The 23,646-nt window shown below is 40.6% G+C and overlaps 1 long non-coding RNA gene across 1 annotated transcript in view; it reads left to right on the plus strand.

Annotated features, from left to right (window-relative positions):
* LOC140632869 (uncharacterized) overlaps window positions 1-9,372 on the plus strand; it is a 38,226-nt gene extending 28,854 nt beyond the window's left edge. The window contains exons 2-3 of the long non-coding RNA XR_012030527.1: window positions 8,708-8,764; window positions 9,128-9,372. This is a non-coding gene — a long non-coding RNA (uncharacterized lncRNA). The remainder of the gene's footprint in view (window positions 1-8,707; window positions 8,765-9,127) is intronic.
* The last annotated feature ends 14,274 nt before the right edge of the window (window positions 9,373-23,646 follow it).

Here is a 23,646-nt window from a genome sequence, read left to right on the forward strand (position 1 = left end):
CTTGAAAGTCAGAATTACACCTTGATCCACAGGCTGCAAATGAATGTTGTGTTAGCAGGCATGAATACAATGTTAATCTCACTGTAGATCTCCATCAGAGCCCTTGGGTGATCAGGTGCCTTGTCAATGAGCAGTCATATTTTTAAAGGAATCTTCTTTTCTGTGTAGTAGATCGCAACAGTGAGCTTAAAATATTCATAAACCATGTTATCAACAGATGTGCTGTCATCCAGGCTTTATAGTTCCATTTATAGAGCACAGGCCAAGTAAACTTAACATAATTCTTAAGGGTCCTAGGATTTTCAGAATGGTAAGTGAGCATTGCTTTTTTACTTAAAACCAGCTACATTAGCCCCTGACAAGTCAGCTTGTCCTTTGAAGCTTTGAAGTCAGGCATTGACTTCTCTCTAGCTATGAAAGTCCTAGATGGCTTCTTCTTCCCATAGAAGGCTGTTTTCTTTACATTAAACATCTATTGTTTGTTATCTTAGCTGGATCTTAACTTATTATAGCTTCTATATCAGCACTTGATGCTTTATCTCATACTTTTATGTCACAGAGACAGGCTTCTTTACTTAAACCTCATGAACTAACTCTGCTAGCTTCAAACTTTTCTTCTGAAGCTTCCTTCACTCTCTCAGCCTTCATAGAATTGAAGAGAGTTAGCACTTTGCTCTGGATGAGGCTTTGGCTTAGGGGAGTGTTGTGGCTGGTTTGATCTTCATTTCGGACCACACAAACTTTCTCCATATGGGCAATGAAGCCACTTCATCAAAATAGTGAACTAAATTGATAAATACATGTGTTCTGACTGCCCCACTGACCAGCCATTCCCATCTCTCTCCCTTTTCTCTGGCCTCCCTATACCCTGAGACACAACAGTATTGAGATTAGGCAAGTTGGGACACCTGGGTGGCTCAATGGTTGAGCGCCTGCCTTCTGCCCAGGGCATGATCCTGAGGTCCTGGGATCGAGTCCCACATCAGACTCCCCGCACAGAGCATGCTTCTCCCTCTGCCTGTGTCTCTGCCTCTCTTTCTCTGTGCCTCTCATGAAAAAAATAAATAAAATCTTTAAAAACTTTTTAAAAATCCCACTATAATTAACATGCAGCATTATACTAGTTTCAGGCATACAATATAGTGATTCAACAATTCAACAATATATTATTAAGTGCTTATCATGATAAATGTACTCTTAATCCCCTTCCCCCTTTTCACCCATCCCCCCCACCTCCCCTCTGGTAACCACCATTTTGTTCCCTATGAAAACTCTTTTATTTGAGAGCAAGAAAGAGAGAGACCTGGGGGAGGGGCAGAAGAAGAGGGAGAGAGAGAGAGAGAGAGAGAGTCTCAAGCAGACTCCATGCTGAGGAGCCTTGATCTCATGACCCTAAGATCATGACCTGAACTGAAATCAAGAGTTGGACACTCAAGCCACCAAACCAGCTAGGTAGCTTCTATGAGAACTTTTAAGATTTACTCTCTTGGGGTGCCTGGGTAGCTCAGTCAGAGTGTACGACCCTTGGTTTTGGCACAGGTCACCGTCTCAGGGTCATGAGATCCAGCTCTGTGTCAGGCTCTGCACTCAGAATGGAGTCTGCTTGAGATTCTTTCTCTTTCCCTCTGCTCCTCCCCACTGTTGTTTCTCTCTTTCTTTAATAAATAAATAAATAAATAAGTAAAATCTTTTAAAAAGATTTACTCTCTTAGCAACTTTTCAAGTATAGCTATTGTCAAATTACCCTCCAGACAGATGCACCAGTTTTCACTTCCACAGGCTAATCCTAACCTTGAAGTGCGTGTGGACCCTAGATGACCTAAGGACTTGGAGACAGGCAATTGAATTTTGTTTTTGTTTTTGAATATTTTATTTATTTATTAGAGAGCACATATGAAAGAGAGAGTAAGTGAGAAAGAGAGAGAGAGAGAGAGAGAGAGAGAGAGAGCAGGCGCAGAGGGTGAAGCAGACTTCCTACTGAGTAGGGAGCTCAATGCGGGACTTGATACCAGGACCCCGAGATCATGACCTGGCTGAGCCACTCAGGTGCCCCAAGACAACTGAATTTCGGGTTACATACAAGTAACTGTATTGCATACAGTATCTGTTTGGCATAGCTTTAGGAGCTTTCACAACTGCGACTATCCTTGTGGTTTATGTGGGCCTTGGTTATCTTTTTTTAAACTTTTAAAAAATATATTTTATTTATTTATTCATGAGAGACACAGATCAAGAGGCAGAGACACAGGCAGAAGGAGAAGCAGGCTCTATGCAGGGAGCCTGATATGGGACTTGATCCCAAGGCTCCAGGATCATGCCCTGGGCTGAAGGCAGATGCTTAGCTGCTGAGCCACCCAGGCGTCCCTTTTTAAAAATTTTAACAAAGATTTATTGGGATACCTGGGTGGCTCAGCGGTTAAGCATCTGCCTTTGGCTTAGGGTATGATCCCGGGGTCCTGGGATCGAGTCCCACATCGGGCTTCCTGCATGGAGCCTGCTTCTCCCTCTGCCTATGTCTCTGCCTCTCTCAATGTGTCTCTCATAAATAAATACAATCTTTTTTAAAAAATAAAAAAGATGGGATCCCTGGGTGGCGCAGCGGTTTGGCGCCTGCCTTTGGCCCAGGGCGCGATCCTGGAGACCCGGGATCGAATCCCACATCAGGCTCCCGGTGCATGGAGCCTGCTTCTCCCTCTGCCTGTGTCTCTGCCTCTCTCTCTCTCTGTGACTATCATAAATAAATAAAAATTAAAAAAAAATTAAAAAAAATAAAAAAGACTTACTTATTTATATTAGAGAGACTGGGCAAGAGTAGGGGGAGGGAGAGGGAGAGAATCTGCAGCAGACTTTCCACTAGGCAAGGAGCCTAACTAGTGCTAGATCCCCGTATCCTAAGATCCTGAGATCATGACCTGAGCCAAAATCAAGAGTTGGATGCTCAACGGACTGAGCCACCCAGGTGCCCCAGGGGCCTTGGTTATCTTGCTATGCTCCTCATTAGTTTTTTTTGTTGGTTTCATATCCTCTTTCCACCCTTTAAGCTTTTTTCTTTCTTGCTTTGTATGTTTCCCTGAGTGATTTGATTCTTTCTGTGGCTTCCAGCTTCACCTGCCAGATGTATACATTTGGATGCAAACCCATTTTTCTTTGTTGCCATTTGTATACTATTGTAAACACACTAGCAGTGCCCAGGGTGGAGACAGGAGTAAATATTGATATATCTGAGGGAAAATGAAAGAAATGTTCTGTCCTCCAGGAGGACAGAGTGGTGGTATAAGCTTCAAGAGAAGCCAGTGACTGGTCAAGGTTGAAGAGCAACAAAAGTTGTCACAGTCTGAGATCTCCACTCCACTGTACTGGAGTGTGAAAAAAACATAACCCAAATTCCTTAGCTGGAAAAAGGAAACAAAAGAAACAATTTGGCCACAGCTGTACCTCTGTGATGGGCCTCCCAGGCTCCAGTTTCTTCTTTTATAATCCATCCTCCAGCCCACTGTGGGTGAGAATTATCTTTTTAAATGCAAACCCCATCCCCAACTTGATCAAGCCTTACGTTTGTGGCTCCCAGAATAAAATCTGAGTGATTTAGCACAAGGTCATTAGACATCTGGAATCCTATGTGCCTGAGTGCTTCATGGTTTTCCCTTCCTCCCACACGCTCCCAGGTGCCCTATCCTTGAGTGCGGCAGCTACACTGAACTTCTTACCATCTGACACCTCCTTTTCCTTCTTGGCTAACTTATTAAATAGGGATCTGGTTAAAGGGTAACCTCTTTTACAAATTCTTTCCTACTCTTTCTCCTAACGAAACTTTGAGACAGGGATAATCAGTCTCAGTCTCTTGTGCTGTTGTCCTCATCACACTGGACTATGGGTCATCTGACTACATTGCTTGACAGGCACTCCCATGGGGTCCAAGCATCCTAGTCACTTTCATAGTCCCGACAACTCACAATGCCTGGCACATAATGGGCACTAAATACAAATTTGTTGACTCAGTGATTGATACCCACAGTCTGGGGTAGCATATGTGACCTGGGGAAAATCCTTTATTCTTGCCTAGGATCAGTATTCTTTATTAGTAAAAAATGGTCCCTTCCTTTTTAAAAATTTAATGCTCCTAGGGCATAGATATGTCTCAAATTTCTTTTTTCCCTTTTTTTCTTTTTAGATTTTATTTATTTATTTGTGACAGACAGGGGGAGAAGCAGGCTCCATGCAGGGGGCCTGATGCGGGACTCGATCCCTGGACTCCAGGAGCACGCCCTCGGCCGAAAGCAGGTGCTCAACTGCTGAGCCACCCAGTAGTCCCTGTCTCAAATTTCTTGAAATTAAGAATTATAGAGTATTATGTTTGCTCTTTAAGTGACGATAATCACACTTCATTTGTATGAAATCTGATGTGTGGCCTGATTTCTTTTCTACACTCTGTGACCATTTCAGGTTTGTTATATTATTGCTGAGCGTCAGGCATACAGATTCACCATATTATAATCAAAGAACTTGCTTCAATTGCATTATTTATTCAAGGCACTTTCAGAACTCCTTCAATGTATGTGAATCTTTGTCTCCTATTTTCCTGGTACTTTCCCCCAGGAAAATTTTTTCCCAGTGGGACATCTGGGTGGCTCAGTGCTTGAGCATCTGCCTTTGGCTTAGGGCGTGATCCTGGGGTCCTGGGATTGAGTCCCATATTGGGCTCCCTGCAGGGAGTTTGCTTCTCCCTCTGCCTGTGTCTCTGCCTCATTCTCTGCATCTCTCATGAATAAATAAATAAAATCTTAAACAAAAAATTTCCCCTAGCTTTGTTAAAATATGGTTGGCAAATAAAAATTATATGTATTTAGGTTTTATAAACGTAATTTTTGGGGGAAATTTTTTATTGTGGTAAAATATGCATAACATAAAATTTACCATTTTAACCATTTTTTAAGTACTCCCCCTTTAAATTTTATTGGAAAATAACTAAAAGACATTATTCCAATTCCCCCTTACCGCAACTTTCAATAATATATTGCATATCTATCTACATCAATATATGGATTTCCCTATACTGGTGGACATCTGCATATTGTCTGAGAGATTCATCACTTAAAATAAGCAAGTATAGGGGCATCTGACTGGCTCAGTTGGAAGAACATGTGACTTTTTTTTAATGATTTTATTTACTTGAGAGAGATAGAGCATGAGCAAGGGGAGGTGGGCAGCAGAGGGAGAGGGACAAGCAGACTCTGCTGAGCAAGGAGCCCAATCTGGGGCGCATCCCAGGACCCAGAGATCATGATCTGAGCCTAAGTCAGATGCTTAACCGACTCCAACTAGGCACCCCTCATGTGGAGATTACTTAAATAAAAACTTGGGGGCAGCCCGGGTGGCTCAGCAGTTTAGCGCCACCTTCGGCCCAGGGCGCGATCCTGGAGACCCGAGATCCAGTCCTGTGTCGGGCTCCCTGCATGGAGCCTGCTTCTCCCTCTGCCTGTATCTCTGCCTCTCTCTCTCTCTTTCTCTGTATCTCTCATGAATAAATAAATAAAATATTAAAAAAACAAAAACAAAAAAACCAAAAACTTGGGCACCTGGATGACTCATTTGGTTAAGCATCTAACTCTTGGTTTTAGCTTGGGTCATGATCTCAGTGTCTTGGGATGAGTCCCGAGTAGGCTCTGGGCTCAGGGTGGAGTCGGCTTGAGACTCTCCCTGTCCCCCTCCCCCAGCTCGTGCTCTCTCTTTTTCTCTCTAAAAATAAGTAAACTAATTAATATTTAAATAAGTGAAACAACAACAATAAAATAAAAAAGGAATGAGGGCAGCCGGAGTGGCTCAGCGGTTTAGCACTGCCTTCAGCCCAGGGCGTGATCCTGGAGACCCTGGATCGAGTCCCACCTCAGGCTCCATGCAGGGAGCCTGCTTCTCCCTCTGCCTGTGTCTCTGCCTCTCTCTCTCTCTGTGTCTCTCATGAATAAATAAATAAAATCTTAAAAAAGAAAAAGAATAAGTAAGTATACCATGTTTCAGATCATTTTGTTTGTGAGAGTGTGGTAACAATGCACAGCCAAACCATTATAAAGGCTTAAATACCTTAGAAGGAGGTCTCTACTCAAAGCCATACTAAATATTTTGGTGAAGAATAAAAGATTAACTTTAATATGCATTGGAATACTTTGAACCTTAATTGGGCTTTAGAAATAGTCTTTTAGCTTCTTTCTCTGCATTTCACTCTGAGTTTCTATATATACATATAGACTGGTAGGAAAAGTAAATGTACTAATTAAGTCATGATGTTTTGAATTTCTGTTTTCTCTCTTACTTAGTATAATCCAAATTTCAGAAAAAAATTTTCTTAATCAGTTTTATTTATCACGAGAAGTCACATTCTTTAGAGTGAAAACAGCTTTAATAGATAACAGCCAATGATCAAATCTGAGAAAGCATTCCAATGTAAAAATATTCTTGCTCTCTTTCTGAAGTGGTGCCATGCTGTTCAGGTTTAAGCAAGGAAGGTTTCTTTCCATTTCATAGTCGGGGGATGTCAGAGGAGGCCAGTTCAGCTGTTTTTGTATAAAATGATTTTTAAAAATCCTGGTGACCTTTTTCTGCCCTCAAATAACTTTAAGAACAGTTGGACATAAAAACTTCAAACTTTACATATTCACAGCTCTCTGAGGAATACAATCATTGTTAGTTTGAGAAAAAGCTTACTTTTTTTTTTTTTTTAAGCTGGAAAGATCTAATATTACATGTTTGCACATGCTTGGTACGTAACTCCTACTCTGCTGATGAAAAGTGATATGAGACTTTTATAGCATATGTGTAGATGCAGGTTTTTTACTTTATTTACCATGTCATAGAACTTATAAAGGCATATGGAATGTATGCTATAACCTTTCTATCGAAGTTAAAACTTTGCATCTGTTCAGCAATATCAAAACAGAGATCCTACTACGACGTTGCAGAAGTCATGTAGAAAATCTTACCATGGTGACTCCAGAGAACTGATGTCTTTGTTCATGTTCCCATCAAAGGAGGCCTGAGTGTGTTCGGCACTCCATAGGAAAGGGGTGTTTTTTTGTTTTGTTTTGTTTTGTTTTGAGGATCCATATGCAAAATTTTCACACACATTCTTGACAGAGCCCTAAGCAAAGATTGTTGATTGCTGGTGAGGTCAGGCTTCTGACACCTAGGGTTTAAAATAACTTACATCAGGGTCCCTTCTAGAACGCTGAAGATGGGCAGCCCGGGTGGCTCAGTGGTTTAGCACCCTCTTGGCCCAGGGCATGATCCCGGGGTCCTGGGATCGAGTCCCGGGTTGGGCTCCCTGTGTGGAGCCTGCTTCTCCCTCTGCCTGTGTCTCTGCCTTTCTCTCTGTGTGTCTCTCATGAATAAATAAAGAAAATCTTAAAAAAAAAACTTCTTTCTTTTTTTAAGTAAACTCTACGGACAACATGGAACTTGAACTCACCACCCAAGATCAAGAGTCGCATGTTCTACTGACTGAGTCAGCCAAGGGCCCCTAAAAAATTTCTTAGTAGCAAAGTAAGAAAAAAAAAAAAAGAAAATAAAAACTTTCCTTAACCCTCAACCAGGAGATAAATATTGTTTTATATATTTATTTATTTATTTTTTTATTATATTTTTTAATTTTTAAAAGATTTAATTTATTTATTCATGAGAGACACAGAGAGAGGCAGAGACATAGGCAGAGGGAGGAGAAGCAGGCTCCGTGCAAGGAGCCTGATATGGGACTCAATCCCTGGACTCCAGGATCATGCCCTGAACCAAAGGCAGATGATCAACTGCTGAGACACCCAGGCGTCTCAGATTGTTGTATTTTTTTTTTAAAGATTTTATTTATTTATTCACGAGAAACAGAGAGAGAGAGGCAGAGACACAAGCAGAGGGAGAAGCAGTCTCCATGCAGGGAGCCTGATGTGGGACTCGATCCCAGGACTCCAGGATCACACTCTGGGCCGAAGGCAGGCTCTGAACTGCTGAGCCACCCAGGGATTATGTTGTATTTTTGAGTATATCCTTCAAAACCTGTATAGTGGTTATACTGTGTGTATTTTTCCCCCACATAACACATAAACTGTAAATTTCTCTTAAAATGTTTACTGTGAATTATTTAAAATATATAGAGAAAAATAGAAATATAAGGAACTCTTAAAAATCCACTAACTGGGGATCCCTGGGTGGCGCAGCGGTTTGGCGCCTGCCTTTGGCCCAGGGCGCGATCCTGGAGACCCGGGATCGAATCCCACGTCGGGCTCCCGGTGCATGGAGCCTGCTTCTCCCTCTGCCTATGTCTCTGCCTTTCTCTCTCTCTCTCTGTGACTATCATAAAATAAAAAAAAAAAAAAAAAAAAAAAAAATTCCACTAACTGGGGATTCCTGGGTGGTGCAGCGGTTTAGTGCCTGCCTTTGGCCCAGGGCGCGATCCTGGAGACCCGGGATCGAATCCCATGTCAGGCTCCCGGTGCATGGAGCCTGCTTCTCCCTCTGCCTATGTCTCTGCCTCTCTCTCTCTGTGTGACTATCATAAATTAAAAAAAAAAAAAATCCACTAACTGTTTTATGGATTTTAATAGGCAATACATTGGATATCTTCTGGTTATCTCCAGATTCTTTCTTTACCCTTTTGCACCCTGCAAAGTGCCCCGAGAGGCCGGCTCATGTGGACTGACCTACTGCCTTGCTCTTTGGTTTCCAGTTGGCCCAGGGGAAGACCTATGGGAGGAACCAAGAAGAGGAGATGGAAGGGGAGGAGGTGAGTAAATCAGGGCATTTATCCCTTCTACATTCGGGCTCCAGTCCTGCCGGGTTGCATCTTGTGGGCTGAATCCTTTTACTGAAAGCCCTGGTTCCTGTACGACAGCGGTCTTCCCATGGCTGTGCCCTTTCTGGGTTCTGAGGAGCTCTTCCTACCTACAGCAGAAACAGCTCCCTGGTGCTATTAGGATACTGTGTTATCTCTTATGGTTTCCTCAAATGCTATCTACAGTTGTTATGGGTTCAGTTATGTTCTCTCCTTCCCCCCACCATTCATGGAATCTTTATAGAGGGGATCATATTAAAGTGAGGTCAGTAGGGTGGGCCCCTCGTTCATTATGACTGTTGTTCTTCTCAAAAGGAGAAATTTGGACACAGACACAGAGGGAAGACATCACAAAGGCACAGTAAGAAGAGGGCCACTGACAAGCCAAGGAGAGAGACCCTTCCCTCACAGCCCTCAGAAGAAATCAACCTGCCAACACCTTGATTTGGGACTTGAGTCCCAGAACTGAGTGACAATGAAATTCCAGTTGTTTAAGCCACCCAATCTGTGGTATTTTGTAATGGAAGCCCTAGCAAAGTAATACAACACCTTTATAAGTAGTCTCTTCATTTAATAATGTTTAATTATCTTGTTTCACTGTGTTATCTGTTTCCTGTTGAAACTGGGTTGACTTAGGTCTATAACTATCGACTTATCTATGCCTTATTTACTTCAGATTTTTTTTTCTTCTGTTAAGAAATTGACTGCTGCAGGGGCACCTGAGTGGCTCAGTAGTTTAAGGATCTAACTCTTGGTTTTGGCTCAGGTCATGATCTCAGGGTCATTGGATTGAATGTTGGGAGTGGCTCAGCACTCAGTGCAGAGTCTGCCTGAGATTCTCTCTCTCCTTCTCTTCTGCCCTTCCCCCCACTGGCACACATGCTCTCTTTTAATAAAAATCTTAGCAAAAAAAAAAAAAAATTCGAACACTGTAGATTCATGAACTGCTTTCATGACACACGTTTGCACACCATTCTGAACATACTGAGGAAGGAGGAAGTCTGATCCAGAATACCCCTCTAATATCAACCCATATCTAGACTTTTCCATCCACGTGGAAGTAGGATTCCTCTGGAGCTGTTCATCCCACCAAGATGCTGTTACTCATTGGTTACCTTGATCAAAATCAACCACGGAATCATCTGGTAACAGTACTATTTCTGTGCATATAATTGTTTTAATCACCCCCAAAATTAGACCAGTAAGGAATTGTTGACTTACTGACAACCCACACATCTGTTTTGTGGAAATCTCTTTTACTATAAAGAGGCAATCTTCAAGCCTTTTAATTTCCAAATTGTTATTTCTTTATTTCTAGTAACTCATTAAATCAACTTTTTAATTTTTTTAAAGATTTATTTATTTATTCATGATAGACAGAGAGAGAGAGAGGCAGAGACACAGGAGGAGGGAGAAGCAGGCTCCATGGGCAGCCTGGGTGGCTCAGCGGTTCAGCGCCTGCCTTCCGCCCAGGGCATGATCCTGGAGTCCCGAGATTGAATCCCAAGTTGGGCTCCCTGCATGGAGGAGCCTGCTTCTCTCTCCGCCTCTCTTTCTTTCTCCTCTCTGTGTATTCTAATGAATAAATAAATAAAATCTTAAAAATAAAATAAAATAAAATAAAAAGAAGAAGCAGGCTCCATGCCGAGCCCTAAGCGGGACTGGATCCCGGGACTCCAGGATCGCGCCCTGGGCCAAAGCACCAAACCGCTGAGCCACCCAGGGTTCCCCTAAATCAACTTTATTAAAGAACACCACTAAAAAAAAAGTAAAATTTTATTTTTATTTTTATTTATTTATTTTTTAAAGATTATTTATTTATTTATTCATGAGAGACACACAGAGAGAGAGAGAGAGAGAGGCAGAGACACAGGCAGAGGGAGAAGCAGGCTCCATGCCGGGAGCCCAACGTGGGACTCGATCCCAGGTCTCCAGGATCAGGCCCTGGACTGAAGGCGGCGCTAAACCACTGAGCCACACGGGCTGCCCCAAAAAGTAAACTTTTAGTACTCGTGATTTTTATTTTTATTTTTTAAAGATTTATTTATTTATTTGAGAGGAGATGGGGGCACAGAGGGAGATGGAGAGAAAAGAGAGAATCTCAGACTGTCCACCGAGCATGGAGCCTAACATGGCATTCAATCCCATGGCCCTGAGGTCATGACCCACGCTGAAGTGAGGAGTTGGATGTTCAACCACTGTACCACTCAGGTTCCCTAACACTCCTGATTTTCAATAAAGGGAACAAGATGTGCCCAGCTATCTTAGTGATAGAGCATATGACTCTTGATCTTGGTGTTGTGAGTTCAAGCCCCATATCACTAGGAGTAGAGTAACTTTAAAAAATACGGGGATCCCTGGGTGGCTCAGCGGTTTAGTGCCTGCCTTTGGCCTAGGGCGTGATCCTGGAGACCCGGGATCGAGTCCCGCGTCGGGCTCCCGGCATGGAGCGTGCTTCTCCCTCCTCCTGTGTCTCTGCCTCTCTCTCTCTCTCATAAATAAATAAATCTTTAAAAAAAAAGACCTTAAAAAAGTAAAAAGGGAACAAAAATGCCAAAAGCTTTTCACTGGAAATACCCTGCTAGAAAAATACAAACAAACAAAATGACCAAACCTCTCTCTGCCAAATTAAGTTTTAACAATGTCGAAGGTAGTGAAATCAAGCTTTATGTTCTCTTGTCTATCTTGGATAATCAGCAAAGCAGGTCTTTCAAACAGAATTAACCAAAGAAGAATGAACAGTTTAGGAGAAAAAAAATGTAACAGCCTTGGGGAAAATATAACTAGAAATTGAAAATTCAATCCATATTACATTTTGAGCCACTGAATGTGATTTGACTATGTGGAAGAGTGCTCTGGTAAATCCCTCCAACCACCGTCCATCTTAAAACATGGCACAGAAAGCCATGCTTGTCACTTAGGTTAGTATTTCACTGTGGCTTTCAAGATAATATGCTGTCCATTTTTTAATAACATTTAAAATGTTCATCTCCCTTTGACTGAGCACTTATAGCAAAATTATTAGTGCTTATGGCTTACTGCAGACAGTATTTATGCTGCTTTCCAGAAGCCACTTTTATCTGTTGAAAAAAAAATCCCACTGTAGGATTTCCAACCTTTTAGGCTAACGTCTGACTCTATTAGCTCCTAAAGAGAAGAACCATAAATAATCTTCCCATTTTACATTCTATGCTTTTAGCAGAGCATTAATCACAGAGGTTTTTTTTCTTTGCCTCATGAGAAAAGCCAGTCTTACAGTTTGAAAATTTGGTTTACAGAATATGGTTTTTAGGGTAGGCAGGCATGGGGGTTGGATGTAGAAAGAAAAAGGGGTCTTTGCTGGGTTTTATGAGTAGAAAACTTTGGGAACAAATGGGTTCTTTTCTTACTAGGACCAGGTAATATCTTAGGGATCTCCCTAGTAATACATGGTGGTGGGGGCATCATATTAACTCTTTCAGGTCAGAAGGGTGCCATTTATCCATCATAGTAACAAGGCACTTGAGCCATCCCGTGGACCTGAGCAGTTGATGTGACTCCCAAAGGGCTTATAGTGTTTAAACCTACTGGGGCGGGTAATGTTAGAACAAGAGTAAGGCTGATTTAATTGTGCTTTCTCCATGGGCTTTCTCTGAAATTCCACAAGCACACAATTTAATTATTATTATCATGATTTTTCTTGTCACCGAAGTGATGGGTATTCTTGGATGTACTTTGTTCAGTAAATAGGCATTTTTTTTCCTATAAGATGATCACAGGAGAGCAGTTTTTAACTGAATTCTCAATTCTCTCTCTCTCCTCCCCGCTTTTTTTTTTTTTTTTTTTCAAAAAGCACCTCATCATCCTTACAGTTAGCATGGCTAGGCATGATGGGGCTAGTTCTGGTTCAACCATTAAATTCCCTATGTCATTCGTTTCTTGAGCTAGGTTTATACCAGGTCAGTAATTCACTTCTGAGCCTTGAAAATTGCTTGTTTGATCTGATTTTACTTACTGACCAAATTTGCCTTTTAATTTTGTTAATGCTTTTATACTATCTCTGATTTGACTTCGGTTAGCTCCAACTTTTAAGGAACAATTTCAGTTGATTTGGATTAATAGCAGTAATAATTTACTAAATGGCAGTGTTATTCATCCTTAAATATAGATCTGGTCTTGAAGTCTCCAATTTCTGTAATAGCTGTAAGTGGGAATAAAATGATTTACCACATACAAATTTTTCCCACACTCCTCAAAATCACTTTAGAGAAACAAACAAATACATCAGATTTTCTTTTCATTTCTCATGAATCTCGAAGAACTTTATTTATTTATTTATTTATTTATTTATTGAAGAACTTTATCTGACTGTTTCAACTTCAGTGTCTCTCCTATCTCATTCTGCTCACCATTAAGCTGCTAGTCTCTCATTGTTTAAATATTATTGTTTCAAAGATACTCAACTTAATTGATAAGTAAAATGTCCATTAAAGAATAATGCATTTTTTCTTTTCTGATAAGGTAAACTATAGACTGCCAGTTTTCTTCCTTGCCTTGGCTATTTGGACGCTAAGAACAAAATGTTCTCAATTCTTAGAAACATTTTCTTCCTTCTTTTCTCTTGATTCATATTCCCTTTCTTCATAACTTAAAACTTTATCATTAAAATCATTTACTCTTGGTGGTTTAGTGGTGGATCATCTGCCTCCAGCTCAGGGCATGATCCCGGGGTCCTGGGACCGAGTCCCGTATCAGGCTCCCCACAGGGAGCCTGCTTCTCCTTATGCCTGTGTCTCTGTGTCTCTCGTGAATACATAAATTAAATCTCAAAAAAAAAATCGTTTATTCTTTAACATGCTTCAATTTGTACTTTATTATGTATTTATTTATGTTTTTATGTATATATGTATTTATTTATTGATGTTATAGTGAAGTATACTTGACACACAATGTAACATTAATTTCAATATACAACATAGTGATTTGATCACTCCAAATGTTATGCTGTGCTCAGAAATGTAGCTCCCATCTGTCACCATACAGCACTACTAGAGTATCATTGACTAGATTCCCTACGATGTAGCTTTGATCCTCGTGACTTATTCACTCCATAATGGAAGCCTGTATCTCCCACTGCCCTTTGCTGATTTTGCCCATCCCTTCACCTGTTCCCTTCTGGCAACCACTAGTTTGTGCTCTGTATTTATGGGTCTATTTCTGCTTTGTTTGTTTGTTCATTCATTTGTTTTATTTTTTGGATTCCACATATAAGTGAAGTCATATGGTATTTGTCTTTCTTTGACTTATTTCGCTTGGTATAATATACTCTAGGTCCATCCATTGTTGTTGCAAATGGCAAGATCTCATTCTTTTCTTTCTTTTTTCTTTTTTTTTTTTTTAAGATTTTATATATTTATTTGATAGAGAGAGCACAAGCAGGGGGAAGGGCAGAGACAGAGGGAGAAGTAGACTCCTCATGGAGCCGGGAGCCACCCAATGTGGGGCTCAATCCCAGAACCCTGACATCATGTCCAGAAGGCAGACACTTCTCTGACTGAGCCATCCAGGCTCCCCAATCTCATTCTCTTTTTTTTTTTTATGATTATGTCAAATCATTTTAAGAATGGAATGGGTTACAGATAAAAACTTATTCTATAAATACTTTTGTATTTTTCCAGAAGCAGTAGATCAAGTATTTATTGAGCAAATGCGAGATTTAAAAAACTGTTATTTGGTTTCTGAGGAATCACTCACTTCTCTAATGCTTTGGTAGAAATTTCCCTGGCACCTTGACACAACGGGGAAGGGGATATGAAATTCTGAAAAGTTGATATTGCCTGTCAGAGTAGTAGAATGAGGGATCAAAATGAAAATTAAGTTAAAGTATAGAAAATAAAGAAAGTTATATTTCTTAATCACCTGAGATGATACATTAAGATTTGTGCCACCATATATAGAATCCAATGATATCAGTGTGAGAAGAAGGGATGATACAGTTCCAATAGTTCCCCTCCCTTCATTCTGCACTAATTCCCAGTAACAGAGTCCAAGATGTGCTACCCCTAAGCACAGCACCTTCACTTATTGAGTATTTTAAGATAAATGAGTTTGAATTGGCAGATGCAGGAAGAATTCTCAGATCTTCTGCGTCTCCCCTGAACCAGGTGATGAGATTCAGGTACAAGAAGGGCAGGTGCTCTGTCTTCCCTGGGGAAAGGAGCAACCTCACCTCTGAAGACCTTAGAGGAATTTGAAAGAATAGTCTTTGTTAAGTTTCTCCCAGTTTACTGCCCTTAGCTTACATCCTTTTGTCCTATCACGTTCTCCCACGACTTTTCAGTCTAGTGAGTGCAAAGTATAAAACTTAGTATAAAAATTCTCATATCTTCTTCAGATCTTCATTTCTTGAGGAAGGCTCCTATGTCATAGAAAACTTACATTGAATACATTTATTTGCAGGGGGCCTGGGTGGCTCAGTTGGCTAAGCATCTGCCTTCGGCTCAGCTTGTGATCTCAGGGTCCTGGGATCAAGTCCCGCATAGGGCTCCCTGCTCAGTGCGGAGTCTGCTTCTCCCTCTACCCCTTCTCCGGCTCATGCTTCTTCCCTCCCTCTCTCTCTCTCATTCACACTCTCTCAAATAAATAAATAAATAAATAAATAAATAAATAAATAAAATCTTAAAAAATACATTTTCTTTTCTCTTGTTAATCCCTTTCATCAGTCCAATTTACAGGGTCCCCAGTGGGAGAACCTGTTATGGGGAAAGAAAGAATTTTCTTCCCCTGCACTACTTCTTCAAATATTTTTGAACATACTTATTTTCAACTCTTATTTATTTATTTGTTTATAAATTTTAATTCCAGTTGGTTAACATATAGGGTAATATTAGTTTCAGGTGCACAGTATGGTGCACTTCAACACTTCCATGCAATGCTCTGTGATCATCTTGACAAGTGCACTCCTTATTCCCCATCACCTGTTTCACCCATGCCCCCCCACCTCTCCATAACTCTCTTTTATTTTTATTTATTTATCTATATATATTTAAATATTTTGTTTCTTTCTTTATTTTAGAGAGAGGGAGGGAAAGAGACAAGCAAATTCCTCACTGAGCACGGAGCCTGACTCAGGGCTTGATTCCATGACCCAGAGATCATGACCTGAGGTGAAACCAAGAATCAGATGCCCAACCAACTGCACCATCCAGGTGTCCCTATATTTTTTTGTAAGTAGGCTCCACATCCAATGTGGAGCCAAACATGGGGCTTGAACTCATGACCCTGAGATCAAGACCTGAGCTGATAGGAAGAGTCAGGTGCTTAACCAACTGAGCCATCCAGGCGCCCCTAAACTCTCTTTTAAATTGTTTTACTAAAACCAGTTCTTGCGTATAAATGATAACCTTCGTCCTGTCTGCTGACTTTTCCTCATAGTGGTTTATTTCTTGATGTGGTTTCTGATTTTTTTACCATAAAGTCATCTTCAGTAGGGGATGTTTTGTTTTCTAGGAAACTCATGCTAGATTGTTTTTACTGGAATAAGCACATAATTTGGAATCCATCAGGATTTGGTTCTGACTTCAGGTTTTCTACTTCTGGTTCTGTATATTTGGATTCATTGTTGGACCTTCTTAAACCTCACTTTTTTCTAAATCTTAGGTGTTTCTTTCTTTTTAAAAAGATTTTATTTGTTTATTCATGAGAGACACACAGAGGGAGGCAGAGACATAGGCAGAAGGAGAAGCAGGCTCCTCACAGGGAGCCCAATGCGGGACTCGATCTCAGGACCCTGGGATCACGCCCTGAGCTGAAGGCAGATGCTCAACCACTGAGCCACCCAGATGCCTCATTTCAGTTGTCTCATGAGCAAAATGGGGATGATGAAGAATTGTTTTGGTGAGAATTAAATAAGGTGCCTGTCACCAATACTCTCAATAAATGGTACTTATCATTACTTGGATAAATACTTCATAAAAGATGAGTGTCAATACTAAATGTCATGTCCTCAAAGAGATCATTCTTGGCCCTCAGTCTAAATTAGTTTCCTCTCTTAAATTCTCTCAAGCTGTGTGTTTCCCTTTGTAGCATTTGCTGCCATCAGTAACCATTCATTGATTATTTCTGTGGCTGTTCAATGCAGCAGTTGCAAACTCAGTGCTGAGTTGGGAAGATCATGTGTGGACTGGGAAGAACTCCATGTCTCTGACCATGGCATTTCCCATTGGATCTGGTAGTTGTTCTTTTGAGGGAGTGAGGGGTTCAGTGCTACTGAATTTTCCAATTTTTCATATAATGCAAAATCTTGTTTTTTTTTTTTTAAATAGGAGATGTCTTGGTTTTAAAATGCAAGGAAATAATTCAATTAAAAAAAAGGCATTGTGGGACACCTGGTTGGCTCAGTTGGAAAGAGCATGCGACTCTTGATCTTGGGGTTGTGAGTTTGAGTCCCACATTGGTGGTAGGGATTATTTACAATAAATAAATTAATTAATTAAAAAAAAAAGACATTGTATGGGCCAACCAAATTCATTAATGGTCACAATAGATCTGAGAGCTGCCAGTTTACAATCTCTGGTTTCTGTCTATCTCCATGATTAGACTGTTATGGTCACTACTGTTTGTACACTGCCTGGCACAGTAAAGGTACATAGGAGCCATTAAACATTTACTGAAAGAAAGAGAAAGAAGGAAGGAAGAAGGAGGGAAGAAGAAGGAAGAAAGGAAGGAAAAAAGACTGCAAGTGATTTATCTTTTCTCTCTCTAAAGAATTACATTTGAAAAATTGCCAATATTGAGAATATAAGACAGTCTGAGCAGGTGGATAGATTTCATATTTAAGAGTTCTAGTTAATATAAACTAGGAAAGAAAAAGTAATCACTGCTTATCTGTATAATTTCTAGGGAAAAATAAATTATGAGTTTTGTTGCTTTTGTAATCAAACATTAATAAGATAAAAAATGTTTTGACTGCCTTAGAAGAAAATTTGCCATGTGTGAGTATTTTATTGAAAAGCTGGTTGGTTGCATATTGTCAGACCAATTTTTGTTTGCTGGGAAATAGAATTTAATCTCTGACCTCAAGTTTTATTGTGTAATGAGCTCACCAAATACACTGAACTGCAGATTTCCATGGTAGTATGATTTGTGTACTGACATGAACTCTGGAAGTCATTGCAGCTGTCATTTGGTGAAAAATAGGAAAAGAGAGGCTTTGGAGAGCTTAGATTTCTAGAGCCAATGGAAGGGGGAAAACCTTAAATGCTAAATTATTTAGAAACTGTCTAAATTGAAATGGCTGTCTTTGACATATTTGTAAATTTAAGGATTCCTAGAGATTTGTCTTTGGAGACACAAAATATGCATCAGTAACTAGAGTGGTCTGCTGATCAGATTACTGAATTGCAAAACTGAAAATCAACAAATGTTCTTAACAGATATGTATGTATCCTGTACTACTTCAGGCTCTACCCAGAAAGTAAGTATTGAAAGTGATGGTGGAGGAAGCCATCTCTGTACTCAGGGAGTTTACAGACTAGTTGGGGAGACAAGAACAATAATTGGGGAAGGATGAAAGTCTAATTAAAGGCTGAGCCATGTGTTAGATTATAAGTGAACAGGAAATCAGAGGGTAAAAATCACAGCAGACTTCAAAGATTAGGTAAGACTGTTACTAGAGCTTCAGGAGAGTGTCATTAAGGGCAGCCCGATGGCTCAGTGGTTTAGAGCCACCTTCAGCCCAGGGTGTGATCCTGGAGACCTGGATCGAGTCCCACGTCGGGCTCCCTGCATGGAACCTACTTCTCCCTCTGCCTCTCTCTCTCTGTCTATCATAAATAAATCTTTTTTTATTATTTATTTATTTATTTATTTATTTATTTTATTTTATTTATTTATTATAGTCACAGAGAGAGAGAGAGAGGCACAGAGACACAGGCAGAGGGAGAAGCAGGCTCCATGCACCGGGAGCCCGACGTGGGATTCGATCCCGGGTCTCCAGGATGGCGCCCTGGGCCAAAGGCAGGCGCCAAACCGCTGCGCCACCCAGGGATCCCCATAAATAAATCTTAAAAAAAATAAAAGTATCATTATACTTCAGAGAAGGAAAGAATATACATCCCTATCATGGTCTTCTCTGCTTTTCAAAGTATGTTAATTTTGATCTTGGGCTTTTCGAAGAGAGAAAGAAAAAAAGTCAAAGTTGTTTCTTTGTTTACTAGCAATTTATATTTTATTTTATTTTTTTAAAGTTTATTTATTTATTCATGAGAGACGGAGATAGAGAGAGGCAGAGACACAGGCAGAGAGAGAAGCAGGCTCCTGCAGGGAGCCCGATGTGGAACTCGATCCCGGGACCCCGGGACCACGACCCCAGCCGAAGGCAGACGCTCAACCACTGAGCCACCCAGGTGCCCTCAATTTATATTTTATTTTATTTTTATTTTTTAAATTTTTTTATTTATTCATGATAGGCACACAGTGAGAGAGAGAGAGAGGCAGAGACACAGGCAGAGGGAGAAGCAGGCTCCATGCACCCGGAGCCTGACGTGGGATTCGATCCCGGATCTCCAGGATCGCGCCCTGGGCCAAAGGCAGGCGCCAAACCGCTGCGCCACCCAGGGATCCCAATTTATATTTTAAAAATATTTTTATGTAGTTCCCATGCTTAACCAGTCAACAAGTCCTATGATTTCTTTATTCATATTGTGTTTCTTACTGTAAATACCCTAGTTGAGGAGTTTGTAATTTCATGCATAAATATTGATTTGTCCAAGTTCACTCAGCAAGTGGCAAAGCAAGAATAGAACTAAAGTCCTGTGCTTTGTCTTTGATCCCATATGGTATGGTCACCCTCTACAATCTTTTTTTTTTTTTTTTTTTAAGATTTTATTTATTTATTCATGAGAGACACACAGAGAGAGAGAGAGAGAGGCAGAGACACAGGCAGAGCGAGAAGCAGGCTCCATTCAGGGAACCTGATGCAGGACTCCATCCCGAGACTCCAGGATCACGCCCTGAGCCAAAGGCAGGTGCTAAACCGCTGAGCCACCCAGGGATCCCCACCTTCTACAATCTTAAAATATTTTCTATTATTGCTTAAATAAATCATAGCACATTCTTAAGATACAGTAGTATGCAGCTATCATAAATTATGAATTATACTTACATTTAAAAAATATTTTATTTTTTTATTCATGAGAGACACAGAGAGAGAGGCAGAGGGAGAAGCAGGTTCCAGGCAGGGAGCCCGATGTAGGACTCCACATCAATCCTGGGACTCCAGAATCACGCCCTGAGCCAAAGGCAGACACTCAGTCGCTGAGCCACCCAGGCGTCCCGAATTCTACTTACATTTATTTATTTATTTATTTTTTCTACTTACATTTATTGTTGTGGAAGTTGTTTATAATGTTTTAGGAAGTGGAAAAAATATTAGTAAATATGATCCCATTTTTGTAAACATATATTTTATATACATAAAGTGGATTTTTTCTTTGTAATTTCTCATTTTTTGACATTGATGCATTATTTGTGTAATTTTTTTTTTTTTTTTTTTATTTGTGTAATTAATAAATAATATGTTAACATCTCCTTTCCAATTTTTAATTTTATTTAAAAAATATTTATTTATTTGACAGAAAAAGAGAGCACAAGAAGGCAGAGTGACAGGCAGAGGGAGAGGAAGAAACAGGCTCCTCACTGAGCAGAGAGCCCAAGGTGGAGCTTGAGGACCTGAGGAGCACTCAGATGCTCCTCAGGTCCTACTTCAGATCAGTGAAATGAAAATCTCTGTGGGGTAGGACCCTGGCTTTGTTTTTTTTTTTTTTTTTTTTTTAATTTTTATTTATTTGTGATAGTCACAGAGAGAGAGAGAGAATGAGGCAGAGACACAGGCAGAGGGAGAAGCAGGCTCCATGCACCGGGAGCCCGACGTGGGATTCGATCCCGGGTCTCCAGGATCGCGCCCTGGGCCAAAGGCAGGCGCCAAACCGCTGCGCCACCCAGGGATCCCTGTTTTGTTTTTAAAGATTTATTTGTTTTTTTTTCAGAGAGAGAAAGTGTGAGCAGGGGGAAGGGCAGAGGAAGAGAGAGAGAATCTCCAGTAGACTCCTTGCTGAACATGGAGCTCACATGCAGAGATCTATCTCAGGATTCTGAAATCATGACCTGAGCTGAAATCAAGAGTCAGTCACCAACTGAGTAAGCTACCCAGGAGCCCCTGGCTCTGGCTTTTTAAAAAAGCTCTTTAGATGGTTCTCATGTGCATCCAGCCGTACCTGGGAACAAACTAGAACTACAAAATTTTGGGCCCAACCCAAGATGTACTAAGACAGAAACTCTGGGATGGGGTGGTGGTGGGGCAAGCTGTTTTAACAAATGTCCTGCCGAAATTTCAGAGCCACTACCATTGAGTAAAAGCTCAGCCTGACCACTATACTTCTTCATGTAGCCTCAACCTCCCCAAAAATACTCTTTACGATTTTCCAACCTTCAACTTGCACTCCAACCAGGCAAATTTACTGTATGTTTCCTGAAGCTACATGGCTGGATCCATCTCTTCTTTCATGCTCTTGACTCTTCCTGGCAGGCCTGCTTCCTCTTCCTGGGAGCTGCCCAAATTCTAGCCATTCTTCAAGACCCAGTTATATCTTACCACCCCCATGAAGGCTTTCTGCATCTCTCCAGCCCTCCCACTATTAGGTCTCCCTCTTCTCGAACATTGATTTATTTCTTTAATAAGTGTTCATTTCATGCTTGTTATTTGACATACTGAGTGAAATACAAAAGAATTACACCAGGGTCCCTTTAGAGGGTTTTTACTTGTTTATATATGGGATGAAAGGAGGAAAATTTGATGAGGAAGGAGATGAGATTAGTGCTGACAGGATGCAGAATTAGGAGGTGTGAGAAGGGTGGTTAGAGGATTGCAGAGGCAGTGGGGTTGAAAACCATAATGTGGATCCTTTACTTCAGGAGACAACTATAAGAAGAAAGGAAAGGGCGATGTCTCCCACGCACCATATCTTTTAAAGGAACACTTTCCCTTCCTATTTACAAAAGTAATTGTTGATTGAGGAAATTTGGAAAATACAGAAAACAAATAACACTCACATTCCTATCACCTGAAGGTAAACATTTAGTTCTTCGTATCTTTTTTCTTTAAAAAATGACTAAATGTACATAGCCATAGATAAAATATATTGTACAATAAGATCGCATTAAACATACTATCTTGGAATCTGAATGCCTTTTTTTGTTACATGAATTTTAAGTCAATACACTTTCATATATCTTCTTGTCATTAAGTTTTTTTTTTTTTTAAAGATTTTATTTATTTATTCATGAGAGACACACACAGAGAGGCAGAGACACAGGCAGAGGGAGAAGCAGGCTCCATGCAAGGGAGCCCGATGTGAGACTCAATCCTGGAACTCTGGGATCATGCCCTGGGCTGAAGGCAGATGCTCAACAGCTGAGCCACCCAGGTGTCCCTGTCATTAAATTTTAATAGTTACAGGATACTTCACGATTTAACCAGTCCTTCTGTTATTAGACTCCCCCCTATTTGTTCCTTTTCCTTTTTAAAAAAATTTTTTTTAATTTATTTTTATTTTATTTATTTTTTACTTTTTTTTTTTTTTTTTTTTTAAAGATTTTATTTATCTATTTGATGGAGACAGACTGAGCACAAGTTGGCAGAGGGAGAAGGAGAAGCAGACTCTCTGCTGAGCAGGGAGCTGGATGCAGGGCTTGATCCCAGAACCTTGAGATCATGACCTGAGCCAAAGGCAGATGCTTAACCAACTAAGCCACCTAGGCACCTCATTCCTTTTTTCTATTTGTGGGTTACACTTGTTTTCCTAAAGTTCTCCTTTAAAATGCTCAGGCAAATGTTTATCATAAAATATTTTCTTTAACACACTTTTCGGGACTGTACAGTTGTTTGGAAATCCAACTCTTTAGCACCTTTCTTTATCTTTTGCTCTTCTTTCTGAGAAATGCCTTCAGTGTTTTCTTTTTTTTTTAACTTTTATTTATTTATGATAGGCACACAGTGAGAGAGAGAGAGGCAGAGACACAGGCAGAGGGAGAAGCAGGCTCCATGCACCGGGAGCCTGACGTGGGATTCGATCCCGGATATCCAGGACCGCGCCCTGGGCCAAAGGCAGGCGCCAAACCGCTGCGCCACCCAGTGATCCCGCCTTCAGTGTTTTCAATGCTTCTATTGAGTTTTTAGTTTCTGTTAACATATTCGTAATTTCTAAAAATTTTCTTTTCCCTGATACCTCATCTTTTAAGAATGTCCTATTCTTGTTTTGTGGTGCAATATCTTATCTCTTCGAGTTTTCTTTTTAAACTTCCTCCTCGGGTCGCCTGGGTGGCTCAGCAGTTGAGCGTCTGTCTTTGGCTCAGGGCATGATCTTGGGGACCTGGGATCGAGTCCCACATCGGGCTCCCTACATGGAGCCTGCTTCTCCCTCTGCCTGTGTCTTTGCCTCTCTCTTTCTGTGTCTCTCATGAACAAATAAATAAAATCTTAAAAAAAAAAAAACACAAAAACTTCCTTCTTTCTACTTTGTATTCTTCCAACTTGCTATTTTCCATTTGTTGTTTTGGGGTTTCTGAAGTTAGAGGAAATAGTGCACAAGACCAGACTCATGTCTGAAACCAACTGCAATTTCAGGGGTTTCCAAGACCTCCTTAGGTTTAACAATTCCTGGAAAGGATTCACAGAACTCATGAAAGCTGTGTTTTGGGAAGATGAAGCATGAGAGGTTGTGGAATGATGAACCTTTGATTCCTGGATGACTGCAGGGTCAACCACAGTATAGAACTGCAGTTCTGCTGCCATCACT

This window comes from Canis lupus, chromosome 5 (genome assembly GCF_048164855.1).
Source record: "Canis lupus baileyi chromosome 5, mCanLup2.hap1, whole genome shotgun sequence".
NCBI classification, from domain to species: Eukaryota; Metazoa; Chordata; class Mammalia; order Carnivora; family Canidae; genus Canis; species Canis lupus.